General features: G+C 39.7%; 1 protein-coding gene across 1 annotated transcript in view; it reads left to right on the top strand.

Annotated features, from left to right (window-relative positions):
* Nucleotides 1-741: 741 nt before the first annotated feature.
* Nucleotides 742-12,392, top strand: part of LOC120746144 (BCL-6 corepressor-like) — a 76,016-nt gene continuing 64,365 nt past the window's right edge. Inside the window, exon 1 of the mRNA XM_040051440.1 lies at nucleotides 742-1,509. The gene's annotated coding sequence lies outside the window, so the exon portion shown is untranslated. The remainder of the gene's footprint in view (nucleotides 1,510-12,392) is intronic.

The raw sequence follows: 12,392 nt of genomic DNA on the forward strand, positions 1-12,392 counted from the left end.
TCAGAACACTCTTGTTTGTCATCTAGTTTCTCGTCTGAAATGTTGTTTACTTTTGTTGCTTGTGGGGTTTATTACCTTTGATTTTAATCAAGTGTTTAAAAATAAGTTTCACTCTTCTGTGGATGGTTCTCCTTGTTATTGGCTTCTCTTCTGATCACCTCATCAAATTTCAGTCAGGCTTAAGGCTTTAATATTTTTTTTGTCATTTTCACTCCTCTATTATTTTCTTTTAGTTTGTTTTTATTGATCATGCTTATTCTTATTTATTGTATTTATATGTTTATGCCTCTCTGTTCATTTTGTGATACATATGGAATAGAAAGTGCCTTATGGATAACAGATATTTGAGAGTCCTGTGCTGGATTTTTTTTAAGAATTGTAATAATTAATATACTAAAGTTTTTATATTTAGGTTGCAGTGGCTTTTATTTGTTGTTGTTGTTGTTGTTGTTGTTGTTGTTGTTTTTTTTTCATCCACAGCAATAAAAGAAAAAATACTGCCTCATGAATAAACACTTTTTCCCACCTCGGTTACTTTCACATGAAAATGGCACAAACGACACGGTTTGGTTTTATTTTGGAATCTCCCACCGGAACCGAGATTTGTTAATTGACTGAAATTTGACAGTGGAGCGCGAGCGCGGCGGAGAAAGACGTAGAGAAAGAGAAAAAAAAGAAAGAGAGGGAGTCCGTGTTCGCGTGGAGGAAAAACGAAAAGAGAGCGGCGGGTGGAGAGGAGGAGGAGGAGGTGGAGGAAGAGCGGGATAAACCCAGCAGACGCACGGACGACGGGACGGCAAAGAAAGAAAAGAAAGGTGGAATAACCTGCGAGCTGCGCGCGAGGCGCCCGGAGGGATATTTTTCTCCTTTTTTTTTGTTTGTTTGTTTTTTTGTTTTTTGTTTTGGGGCTCAAAGTGTTTGGATCTGATCCGCTGCTGCTGTCGCTCCCAGCCGGGACTCCGCGGAGGGACACACAAACACACACATACATACGCACTCAGGGCTCAGTCCGGTACCGGACGGCACGTGTGCAGGACGGTGGGTGCGTGCCCAGGTGTGCGCGGTTGTCTGCGTGTTTGTGTGTGTGTGTGTGTGTGTACGTGTCTGCTGTTCGGGGTTAAATTTGGCGTTTTTCCAGCGGAGTTCTGCGCAGCACGGGACACCTTGTTTGTGACCTGTGCGTGCGCGTGCGCACACGACGCGCTCGTGCTCTTTGTAATGACTTTGGAGCGTTTTTTTTTTATCTTCTTTTATTTTTAATTTAATTCTGGGAGGAAACCGAATCCCGCTGAGTGTGTGACAGCGTGTCCATGAGCGTGCACGTGCGCGCACACGACCCCGTCCTGCGCCCGCACGCGGCGGATCGATGTGGAGGATGGATTCGTGGATTTATTTACCTTGATGGGTTTTTTTTTTTTTTTTGTCGTTTTAATCTCACCTGCTTGGAGCGGATGGATGTTCAGTCGGAAGTAAGAAAAACTGGATTTTACAGCTCAGGAGAAGAACACGGTAAGTTTTAGAGTTATTTTTGAAATAAAACAGAGCTAAGTTTACACTTAAACTCTTCTGTTAATCCTCTAATGTTCCACTGATGATTAACATGTCTGTATATAACTTTGCACCAATAAACAGACACTGACGTCTTCATAATGTCCTGCTTTTAATTCACTTTAAAACACTAAATTATTCCTCAGACTGAAGAAAATATTCTTTACATTGCTGATATAATTTTTTCCTGCAGTTTGAGAATTTTCCTGCTCATCTCCGACATTTTTTTTATGACTTTTATTGCACTTTTTGTCACATTCACAAGCGCAGAGAGCGCTATCTCCTGACCTAGTGTGTTTGTGTTTTATTTCAGGACAGCTTTTAGAGTTTTCTAAATGTAAGAATTTGCTGCTTTTCTTGTGACCTTGTTATAACTTGTTATAACCTTTTCAGAGCGTTCCACATTAAAGTTTCTCATGAAATCACTTGTGTGATACCATCATTGCAGATGTGTGCCGTCCATGTTTTTGTGTCACATAACAATGCTGTTCATTTCGTTGCCTCTCATTGGTGTAGTTTCCTTGTTACTTTTGGAACATGTTCAGTAAACCTATGCTGCAGATACGTCGTAACGTATCTTCGCCCTAACCTGACATGCACCTCCCCAGAAATGTAGATACACATTGCGCGGAGACAGTTGCCTGCCGTTGTTTCCTCGTACACTTCCAGCTACTTCTTCTTCTGCTGTCTTTTTTCAAATTGAGTGGAAGAGAATGGATCAACTAGAAGAGTGAAAGTTCACGACCAGCCTTGTGTTTTAGCACCTAAATTGCAGAGCAGCACTTGCTCACCACCACAACTATAAATGCTCGCAATGGCAAGGTCGTTGGCCATGTGGGAAGGATACACCTGGGCTCTATGCAGAAGTAAAAGTCGTACATAATGGGGAAATTATGGTTCAGCGTTGGAAGCTCGTTGACAGCCTGAGTGCAGACACAAACTGGCAGTCTACTGGCCAAAAGCTTCTGCTGTCAGGTGGGGTCAGCATCAAAAATATGATGCCACAGGTCTGTGGACGACTCTTGCTTGTGCATCAGCCAGCGACAGAGAACTACAGTGTGTTCTCTGTGTTAAAAACAATGAAATCTGTGCGTTCTCCTCCTACATTCTTTTGATATTTGATGGGGTTTTTGGGGGGTTTTGTTGGCAGTTCTTCTGTTCTTAGTGAACTCCGGTGTCGCCTCCCTCCTTGTTCTGGACCACTTCAGCATTCGCACGACCTGCAGCGTCATCCATGTCAAGCAGTTTTGATTTTGGTAAGAGTGCACAGGAGCACAACCCGGGAATACTCGAGTGCGGCTGTTTCACACTTTAGTTCTGGCGCAGCTGCTGATCACTGCGGCAAAGCTTGCAATTACATCTGACGCACTCCTCATCATGAATCCCGGGTATGTACCTCTGAAGTCATACCTTTGGTTTGTCCTCTGTATGGCATTGAGTCTCATCAGGAGCCTTTCAAAAGTGGAGAGTCTGCAAAGCGGCTTTTGTACTGGAATTTAACCAGATTATCTGATGCTGTCTCTCTGTAAATAAAAAGTAGACCTTTTACTGTTTTAAGTGACATGGAGTGGAGAGCATGCACATATTGTGACAAACAATTTTTATCCCAGGTAAAAATAACACCTTTGCTGCACAAAGCAAAAGAGGGCGAACACAGGACCAGCACAAAGAATCCAGTCAATTTCCAGAATAAAAGAACATATGTGCACTGCTTACGAAGTGTTCTTGGTATAATTGATGTAAAGGACAGAACGAAACCTCATCCACACCCAGTCTACTTTCTGGGTTACTCATGCCAGCCACCAGGCTTAAGCAGGGGTTAGACCAGGGGTGAGCAACTCCAGGTTTTAGATGTGTCCTTGAACCAACACAGCTGATTTAAATGGCTAAATTAGCTCCTCAACATGTCCTGAAGTTCTCCAGAGGCCTGGTAACGAACTAATTCAGGTGTGGTGACCCAGGCCTGGAATTGCCCACCCCTGGGTTAGACTCAGTTGAAGACCTGCATGTGGACACCTGCAGACACCACAGAACATTCTTTGAGGTCCTGACGGACACGCGCAGAAGGTGGACTTCAGTACAGAGACTCTGAGAATGAGTTTATACTCTAAAAAAATCGTACACACAAGGTCTGCAAAGAACCTTGTGCTCATAGGTGGACTGGCCATCGGGCATACCGGGCATTTGCCCGGGGGGCCGATGGTGATTTTTTGTTTTTATGGGCCGATGTTTTTTTGTTTTTTTTTATGTAATGGTATAAACAATGAAAGGCGGTGGATTGGCCAGATGCTGGCAGATGTGTAAAAATAACTCAGTTGCTTCGTGGTGGCTATGCCAGAGCTTCCACAGATTCAGTAACATTAGCAAGTGGCTGGTCTCCACCACTTGGAAAGGTGGGAAAGGTGAGGCAGGAGGAGAAGAGACCCGAGGCGGCCGCCGGCCGAGTATCAGGTGAACTGAACTTCAGGTGAGAAGTTATGACCTGCAGTCTATCTGGGTCAGATATAAACCAAGTTTAGGTGGAGTTTATTTTCGTTGTGCTGACTTTTTACAGTCAGTTACAAAAACTCGTACTGCGTACTAGCTAGCATGACGAAGTTTCTGGGCGGGTGCTTTATTTTATTCATAAGGTTATTAGAGAACGGAATCGTCTCGTATTCAGAGAAAATATTACGCGTTTCGTATTGAGGTGAAAAGGAACGCGATTTGTCCCAGACTTCAGCTAGAAAAAAAAAGACACAAAGCTGGAGTTATTCTGCGTCTTTACGCCGCACAGCTGCCTCTTCTTCTCTTATTCTCCCCCCTCCCTCTCCTGTTTCTACTTCAATCATGAAACTGATCAATGATCAGCTGATCGGCTTTTCTGTCGCAAGTCCTGTCTCCTGTTTGTTTATCGCTCACTTTGCGCCAGAAAGAGAAAACCAGCGGATGTCGCGCTAAACAACAGCAGCACGTTTAAGCTTGATAAGCTGTTGTTAGAATTTAATTAATATTACTTTCTAGTATCAGCTGGTGTTTGCTGGAGCCACAGCTGTAAAAGCTGCTGGTCATGATATCGGTTTGGATATGTGATGAGAGGGAAACATGAAGATGAAACCAGGAGATGAATCATCAGAGCTGAACAGGTGATGGAGAAACAGGTTTACCTTTTAGTTAACATGAATGAGTTGAAGGGAAGTTATGAACTGTTTCTGAGAGACAAATAACACCAGGATCCTTTTTTAGGTAGCTGACAGCTGGTAACTGTGCAGGGGCGGGTCTAGCAAAGTTTTGCCAGGGGGCCAGGTAGAGCATTAACAGGGAAAGGGGGGCACAAAGAAGTACTTTTCTTTCTTATTCTAATTTAAAATGTCTCGCTTTTATTAAACAATTATCTGAATCGTACAACCAATGTTTTCATTTGATGTAAAATGTATAGAAATCCATTATTGTACATTAGATTATTGTAATCTTTTTTCGGGGTCCCATCATAATTTCTTCAGACGAAAGTGCTGTATATGATGCCAGTATTTTCCCACATTTTCTAGATACTGTACCAATACTGTGTGTAAGTTTTATTCTTTCTCACCTGTCTTTCTGTCTCCTTTCACTTTTTAAAGGTTGCCATGTTAGAAAAGATATTTGCGCTGCCATTGATGTGGTAAATAAATAGTTTATGAAAATATCACTAAATCTGTCATTTATTATTTTTAATATTCAGTAATGATCATGTCTTCTCTGTCTTAATTTCAGGTTTCCACCATATGTTATAGATGGTTTTGGAGGTTAACCCAAAGACCAAGCAGTCTTTGGGTTTCGGCTAAGTACTGTTTAGAATATCAGAATAGGAAGGATGGTGTAGGTTTAAGTTTATTGGATTAATACATAAATACCAGCAAGACGGTGTACATCACTGTCACAACAGCGTTTGTTTTCATTCAAAGGCTTTATGGTTTTTCCTATAATACCTGGTGCGCCAGTCTCTAGTCAAAATGCCCGGGCTGATTTTTTTGTCCCAGTCCAGCCCTGCTTGTGCTCCCTACTTTATGGTGGAATTAAAGTCACTTGATGGAACAGTTCCCGAGGTGATGCACGCTTAGAGAGTACCTAAGTGTGCATCAGTGGGTTATTTTTAGTGTGGTTATTTTGACCTGTGGAAACAGTAGTGCACTTCCCCACATAGTAGGTTAATTAGACAACCAAGTTATGAGAGTGCATTGATCTATCTAATGATTTGTTTGCAGATGTTTATTTTAGGTGATTTTTCTATTTTTGTTTTGCTAATTTAAAAGTACGATTTCTGGTCAGTTTGAAAGCATAAACCTGAAAAGCACCATTAAAGCAGGCAGTAGCAGTTTGAGTTGGGCCTGCCCTGATTCGAGTCTCTCTTGCAGTAAACACCAGCAAAGATGTCTTTAGAGTGTTCTGTCCAGTCGATTGGTGCTGAAAATTGAAATTAGCAATGTTAGGAATGGACCATTTGAAGTGTGTTTTTGAATGTGGATCATTTAATAGCTAACTTTTGTCTATACAGAGATGTTTAACCAAGGCATTTTTTTGTTCTATAATTTGCTGGGTTGGTCCTTTCGAAAACCAAAATAATTCCATGATTGCGATTGAGGGGAGTGGGGTTAATTTCTGATTGCTGATCAAATCTTCAGCTCATATGTTTTTCACAGAGTCAAACTGGGTGGACAGGCTCAATTTTTGCCAGTTATAATACCAATACCTCAGCCGTGGTTATTTACTGACATTTACTACAGTATTGGCCAATATTAGTCTTAAATTAAGTGACGATGGAATTTTTTACCTGACCTCGGTGTTTGCCACAAGATTAGACTGGATTAATGTGAGTGGTTTAAAAGAAGCGCCATCGTTTGATGGAGTGTGTCAACTTGCTTGTCCACAGTCTATGATTAAGTCAAAACATTTCCAAACATGCAGCACAGTGCAAAATGATTGAGACACATCTCATGACTTTATATTTTGCTTCCAAGCAACCAGACCTAGCAGCTGTAAGTTCTTCAGGCTTTTTGAAGCTCTTTCTTTGGACATTGGCTGCTTTTTCACTCATTTTCAGGCTGCGGGTTGTAACTGACCATTTTCAGAGGAAAGTCTTTTTTTATTGTTGTTGTTGCTGTTGTTGTTAAGCCACTTAATGAAAAAACAAGATTGAAATGCCACTGGTGTTGGGGATCTGAGTGACAACACCACTGGCATTTCTGAGCATTACTGTGATCTGAAACCCACTGCAAGGCAGTAAAATCATACCTGGGTCGAAAAAGCACACAAGGGAAAACAATCAGTCATGGATTGGCCTCCCCAGAGCCCAGACCTAAACGTTGTTGAAGCAGTGTGGGATCATCTTGATAGAGAACAGAACCAAAGGCAGCCAGCATCCAAAGAAGAGCTTTGGTCTGGCTTTGTTCTCCTTCAAGAAGCCAGGAGAACAATTCCTGAAAACTGCTTAAAGAAATGACAAGAAGGCTAACCTAAAATAGTTAAGGCTGTGTTGAAGAATAAAGGTGGTCATACCAAATATTGATTTTAAGCTTGTTAAAATTGTTCAAGAACTGTTTTTGCCTTATGGGATGTATTTCCATGTATGTTTGCAGGTATTTCAACAAATCACTGCACCTATTTCCAATTTTTCAAGCAAAATAAAAAGAAATGAGGGGTGGCTAGAGATTTTTGTACAGTATTGTAGAAAGAAAATGATGGTGTATCAGTATTAAAAAAAACAAGCAAACCTTTAATAACTTCCTATGTTCGGGGGCTCTCAGCTTGCTAGTTTTGTCCAGTTTAACCCCAAAGACAACAAACACCCAAACCACCTTCAGAGATATATTTGGAATCACCATTTATTGGATGGTGGGTGGCCAGTTGGAAAATTTGTCCAGTTACCCACAAATAAATTCACTGGGTTACATTAGCTACAGTATCTTTGCTAGTTGTCAGGTCATCATAAGGTAAACTGGCAATACGTTAACTATCATCAGATTTGGCTATTTAGATTGAACAAACCGTGATGTTAAGCCTGCACCAGATTTCTTTGGCAAAGGCTTTGAGAACAATAAACTCATAATCCTGTGTTTTATCTTACACCAGTGAGATATGTTGTATTGTTTGCTTTGGAGACCCCTAGTGGTAGAAATCACATGCTGTTTATTATTAAATGAGTCAGCGCTTCTTTATATCTCTGTCTGATTTTCTTCAGTGTCACGTTCTCAGAATATTTCTCTCAGCCCAGTGAATTATCTCTTGTTGTGTTCCTGCAATGACTCACGCTCTGAGTTTGCTGCGACACTTCAGTACTTCTTCCTAAATCATGTAAAACCCACAAGGTTCCCAGAGTGTAAAAATATCACTTATGTAATATATCCAACCGTCTGTACTCGGATTACAGCCATAATTGCTGTGAGAGAGTTTTTCAAAGTTTAAACTCATCTGAAAATTTATTTTAGTCATTTTTATTTGTGTTTCGTTCATTAACTGATTATCTTTGTGGTTTTGATTTCTATAGTTTTATTTTTCAGGCCTTGTGTGGTAGAGCTGTGCAATCAGCTAAATTTAATTCTGTAATTCTGTCTTCATTTGCTTATTAAAATAAGCTGGTTGAGATTATTCTGCCACATTCTGTTTTGCAATAATGCATTACACACATTAGGGAAAATGTAAAGGAAGAGAATGTGAAAGTCAGCTTCTCTTCCCCATTGTGAGCTTTAGGTCAGCTCACAATTATTTATGTATTTCTTTGTTTAGTTAGTCAATCCAGCATAATTATAATTAAAGATCGAGGAAATTTACTAAATTACAAAAGACGAGGCTTATTCTTTTTTAAAAGTCTTAAAGTAACTGTGATCGCAATATTGACCAAAATAACTGTCATGATTTTTTTTTTTTTTATTGTTACCATAATCGAGCGTCACTATCTGAAGTCACATACACCAGTAATCAGTTTTTAAAACAATTGGGGAACCTTAATTGAAGTCACATATTTTGCTGAATCTCCCAAAGATTTTCCTGGGCTTTCAGCTGTTTTTTTTCTGGTCTTCATTCTGTCCTAATATTTCCAGACCTCCCACTGTGTTTCTGAAAAAGACTTCAATCAAAGAAATCCAGTTTTGGGGGCAGACTCATTCTCTTTGCAGCTACTCATTTAAATCTTGGGCAAAGTAGATTTTTGGCTACTTCTACACTAATCCGGATAAATTTGAAAGCAGTGTTTTTGTCTAAAAACGCTCCGTGTCCACACTATCGTTTTCAATCGTTTTCATGCACACTGAAAACGTTTACGTTGCAGTACTGCGGATGCGTGAAACGTAAGACGATTCGACCTGTGTCATTTCCGTCTGCTGTTTATTTATTTTCCAGTTCTTTGAAATGTCGTGGCAAGATGGGAAAAATACCAAGTTTTTTTTAAACGGACCGACAATGAGGTGGAGTTGTTGCTGCGAGTAACACAAAAGTACAAAGTTGCTGAACAACAGCTCTGAGTAAACATTCCGTCGTCTTTGAAGAAAAGCTATCTGGATCATGTACAAACTGATATTAATTTTTAATAAGGCTGTCAAAATTGAGACCAAACAAAACAACTGCTGTACAATGCCATTGCCATCTTAGTTGAATTGGTCACATGACTGCATCACATGACTAAATTGCGACATCGTCTTCGAAAGCCTCCGTTTTCGCTGTCCACACTGCGACGCGAAAACAGCATTTTCAAATTTATTCACTTTGGAGAGCGTTTTAAAAAAGCTCAGTTTTCCTTGACCAAAAACGCCATCGCAGTGTGGATGGAAGGCCAAAACAGAGAGAAAAAGATGTGTTTTCAAACAAAAACGTATTAGTTTGGACATGGCCTTCATTTGATCCCATGTGGCCTTCTGTTATGCAGTAGCCATGCCTTTTTCCACTCTCTCTTCTGTATTTCTTGCAATCCTTAGGTCAAAAAAAGCTATTTTATACTGCTTTGCACCAGGCATCGAAATCTAAAAAGATGAATGTGATCTTTAGATCCTGGTAGAATCGATTAATGAAAATCAATCCTTATGTTTCGCTATCGCCTTCAGTTTGAGGTTAAAACAGGAGGGTTAAAGATGATTTTAGTACCTTTTAAAGGGACTTTATTTCCTCCTTTCTCATTACCAGAGAGATTTCCCAGCGATCAGCAGGGCAGTCCAGATAAATCCAGGTTAAATAAACAGCGTTTTCCCTGCAGGGGTCATTAAAGTTTCATCTCAGTCTCTCGTCTCGTAAAATTAAAACAAAGCTGAGCGGAGAGCACAAAGGTAATGAACGCGTCCAGAAAATTGCAGCTCAGATTGGCCTCGGTGGCCAGCAGCACAGCTGGATCATCAGGAGTTTGAGAGAGGAGCTCCACGTGCAGCTGGCTGCAAACACAGCAATCTGGAGCTGACGTTCGCAACTGTAACATCTACATCTGTGAGGGAATGAGAGGAGAGAGAGATTTTAGAGATGTTTCAAAACATATAACTGAAGGCAGCTGAAAGAGGAAAGATACACTCATGTCATAACTAAAAATGTCTGAGTAGTTTAAGTTCATCTGAGCAACAATTTAAATGTGCTTAGTTTGAAAAAGTAACTTATAAAGGAAGAAGAGGAATAAAGGACGAAGCCACTCTGAAAAAGTCATACATAAATGTCAAATATGCATTTTGTTGTCATATGCTGTATTTTCTCGAGACTTTCTTTAAAAAATAGCTCCAAAAATATTAATATTACATAATATTTCTAAGAAGGGCTTGCAGTTTCCATTATCTTTGAGATTTTAACATCTAAGAGAAAATTATGTGGCTGAGAAATGCAAAGTAATTTTGGTGTTCGTCAGATTTTCTCACAAAAGCAAACAGGGCTCTTGAAGATTCCAGGTGTAACATCTTAGTCTGACAATCAGCTAGAATAGCTAATTCACAACAACATAAAAGCCTTGTTTTTCTTGTACTGTGTCACTCTTAACCCTTAAAGCCTGAAATATGAAATAATTGTGGAAAAATCTTTTTTTTTGTAATATTGAGAGTTTATTGAACCATCTGAGAAATTTGTTAAAAAGATAATTACGTTTTAATTTCCATAAATTACTTTTAATTTGTATCTTATTTACTAAATCTAGCAATTTTTTTTCCTTAAAAATGCATTTTTCTAATGTATGTGTGTAATTAGGTTTGGGTTTCGAAGGGAAAAATCACACTGATGATGTAAAGTCTCAAAAATGCATTAAAAAAGGCATCAAAAAATGCATCAAATACAACACACTAGGCATTTAAGGGCTTAAATGTAAGGACATACAAATCCAACCTTTTCCATTCACAATCCAGTGTACATAACTTGGATTCAGGTATCTGCAGACCCCCTTAGGTCTAAGTCATCATTGTCTAAGTCACCCACACCTGTGATGTAGCTTTTCATGATGACTGAAATAATAAGATCACAGATATAGGATGTAGAAATGGGATTTGTCATTGAAGGCTATCTGGCTCTCCTTTTGAGATGCTGTGGAGTTGCTGCACCTCCACATCAAAAGCAGCCAGCTGAGGTGGCTGAAGCATTTAATTAGGTTGCCTCCTATGTGAGGGGTTTCGAGTATGTTCAACTAGAATGAAAACTCACACGTGAGATATTATACCTCTCAGCTGGCTTGGGAATGCCTTAGTGCCCTCCCAGGAGCGCTGGAGGAGGAGCATCTTTGTTGACTCTGCTGCCCCTGTGATCTAGACCTGGACCTGGACCTAGCAGCAGACAATAATGATTACTTATAATGATTACTTTCTGTCTGCTGACTGCCAAGACTTTGGAGGGTGGAACGTGATATTTTCTGACAGCGTAGAATGAAGGTCATCTGTTTCTTCTTTTCCTGCTCTCCCTGTGTTTGCACCACCGCACACACAGAGTGGAGCAGACAGAAACTGGAGAAGAGAAATAATGTTGATCAGGTTAAAAACAACACTTTATGTTACCGGAAGTGTAATAAAAAGCTTCCTAACACTGGCATTTTTCAGTCTGTCCCACTCACCTGACCCCAATGAAAATTTTGTTCAAACAAAAAATCTGTTAATGTAGCAGAGGTGAAATACTAGCAAAGCCTAACAGACCCTCCTGCTGCTGATGCATTGTCACATATATAGCAACAAAGAAGTGAATAGATCAGTCAGTTTCAGTCATACTTAATCCACCCTTTTGAGTAAAGATGTAGCAGAGATGTAGCAAAGATATAGCAGTGGCGGTCCTGTGACCTGCTAGCTTTACCTGTCCAGTTTAAACTGGAATAAATTTTTGGTTTATTGTTTGAAGAGGTTCCACACAGACGTTTATAACATTGCATGTTTTTAGCATCTAATCTCAACGCTTGCCTGATATTTATGTAATTTATTTATATGCTTTAGTAATTATCCTGGACTTATGTGCTATATGACCTTCTGTCTACATAAAATCTCTAAAGAATGAATAAAAAATAACTTCATTATCACTTCTAGCTTTTACCAGCACTATGAAGAATAAGAAAATTCATCGTGGAAAAGCTAAAAGGGATACAATTCTATTATATTGTTAGACATTTCAATGAAAAGGTAAAGTGTCATTGATCATAGTCTTGTCTTTGAGTGTAAAAATAGTCCAAATCTAAGTTCATTTGTGGGTTGAATTAAAATCTACAAAGACCCAGGTTTGTTTGCAGAGCCTTGAGTTTGACATGTGTGCCAACCGATCTACCAGCATAATGCTAACAGCACTGCTACAGCTAGTTAAAGTTTGAGCTTCTAAAGTGTTGATTGTAGATTTTATATTTTGCATTTCACATGATTATGAGGACAAAGTCCTGAAGAAATTCTAGAATAATTTGGATAAGA

The sequence above is a fragment of the Simochromis diagramma genome, unplaced genomic scaffold (genome assembly GCF_900408965.1).
Source record: "Simochromis diagramma unplaced genomic scaffold, fSimDia1.1 OVJJ01000107.1, whole genome shotgun sequence".
NCBI lineage: Eukaryota > Metazoa > Chordata > Actinopteri > Cichliformes > Cichlidae > Simochromis > Simochromis diagramma.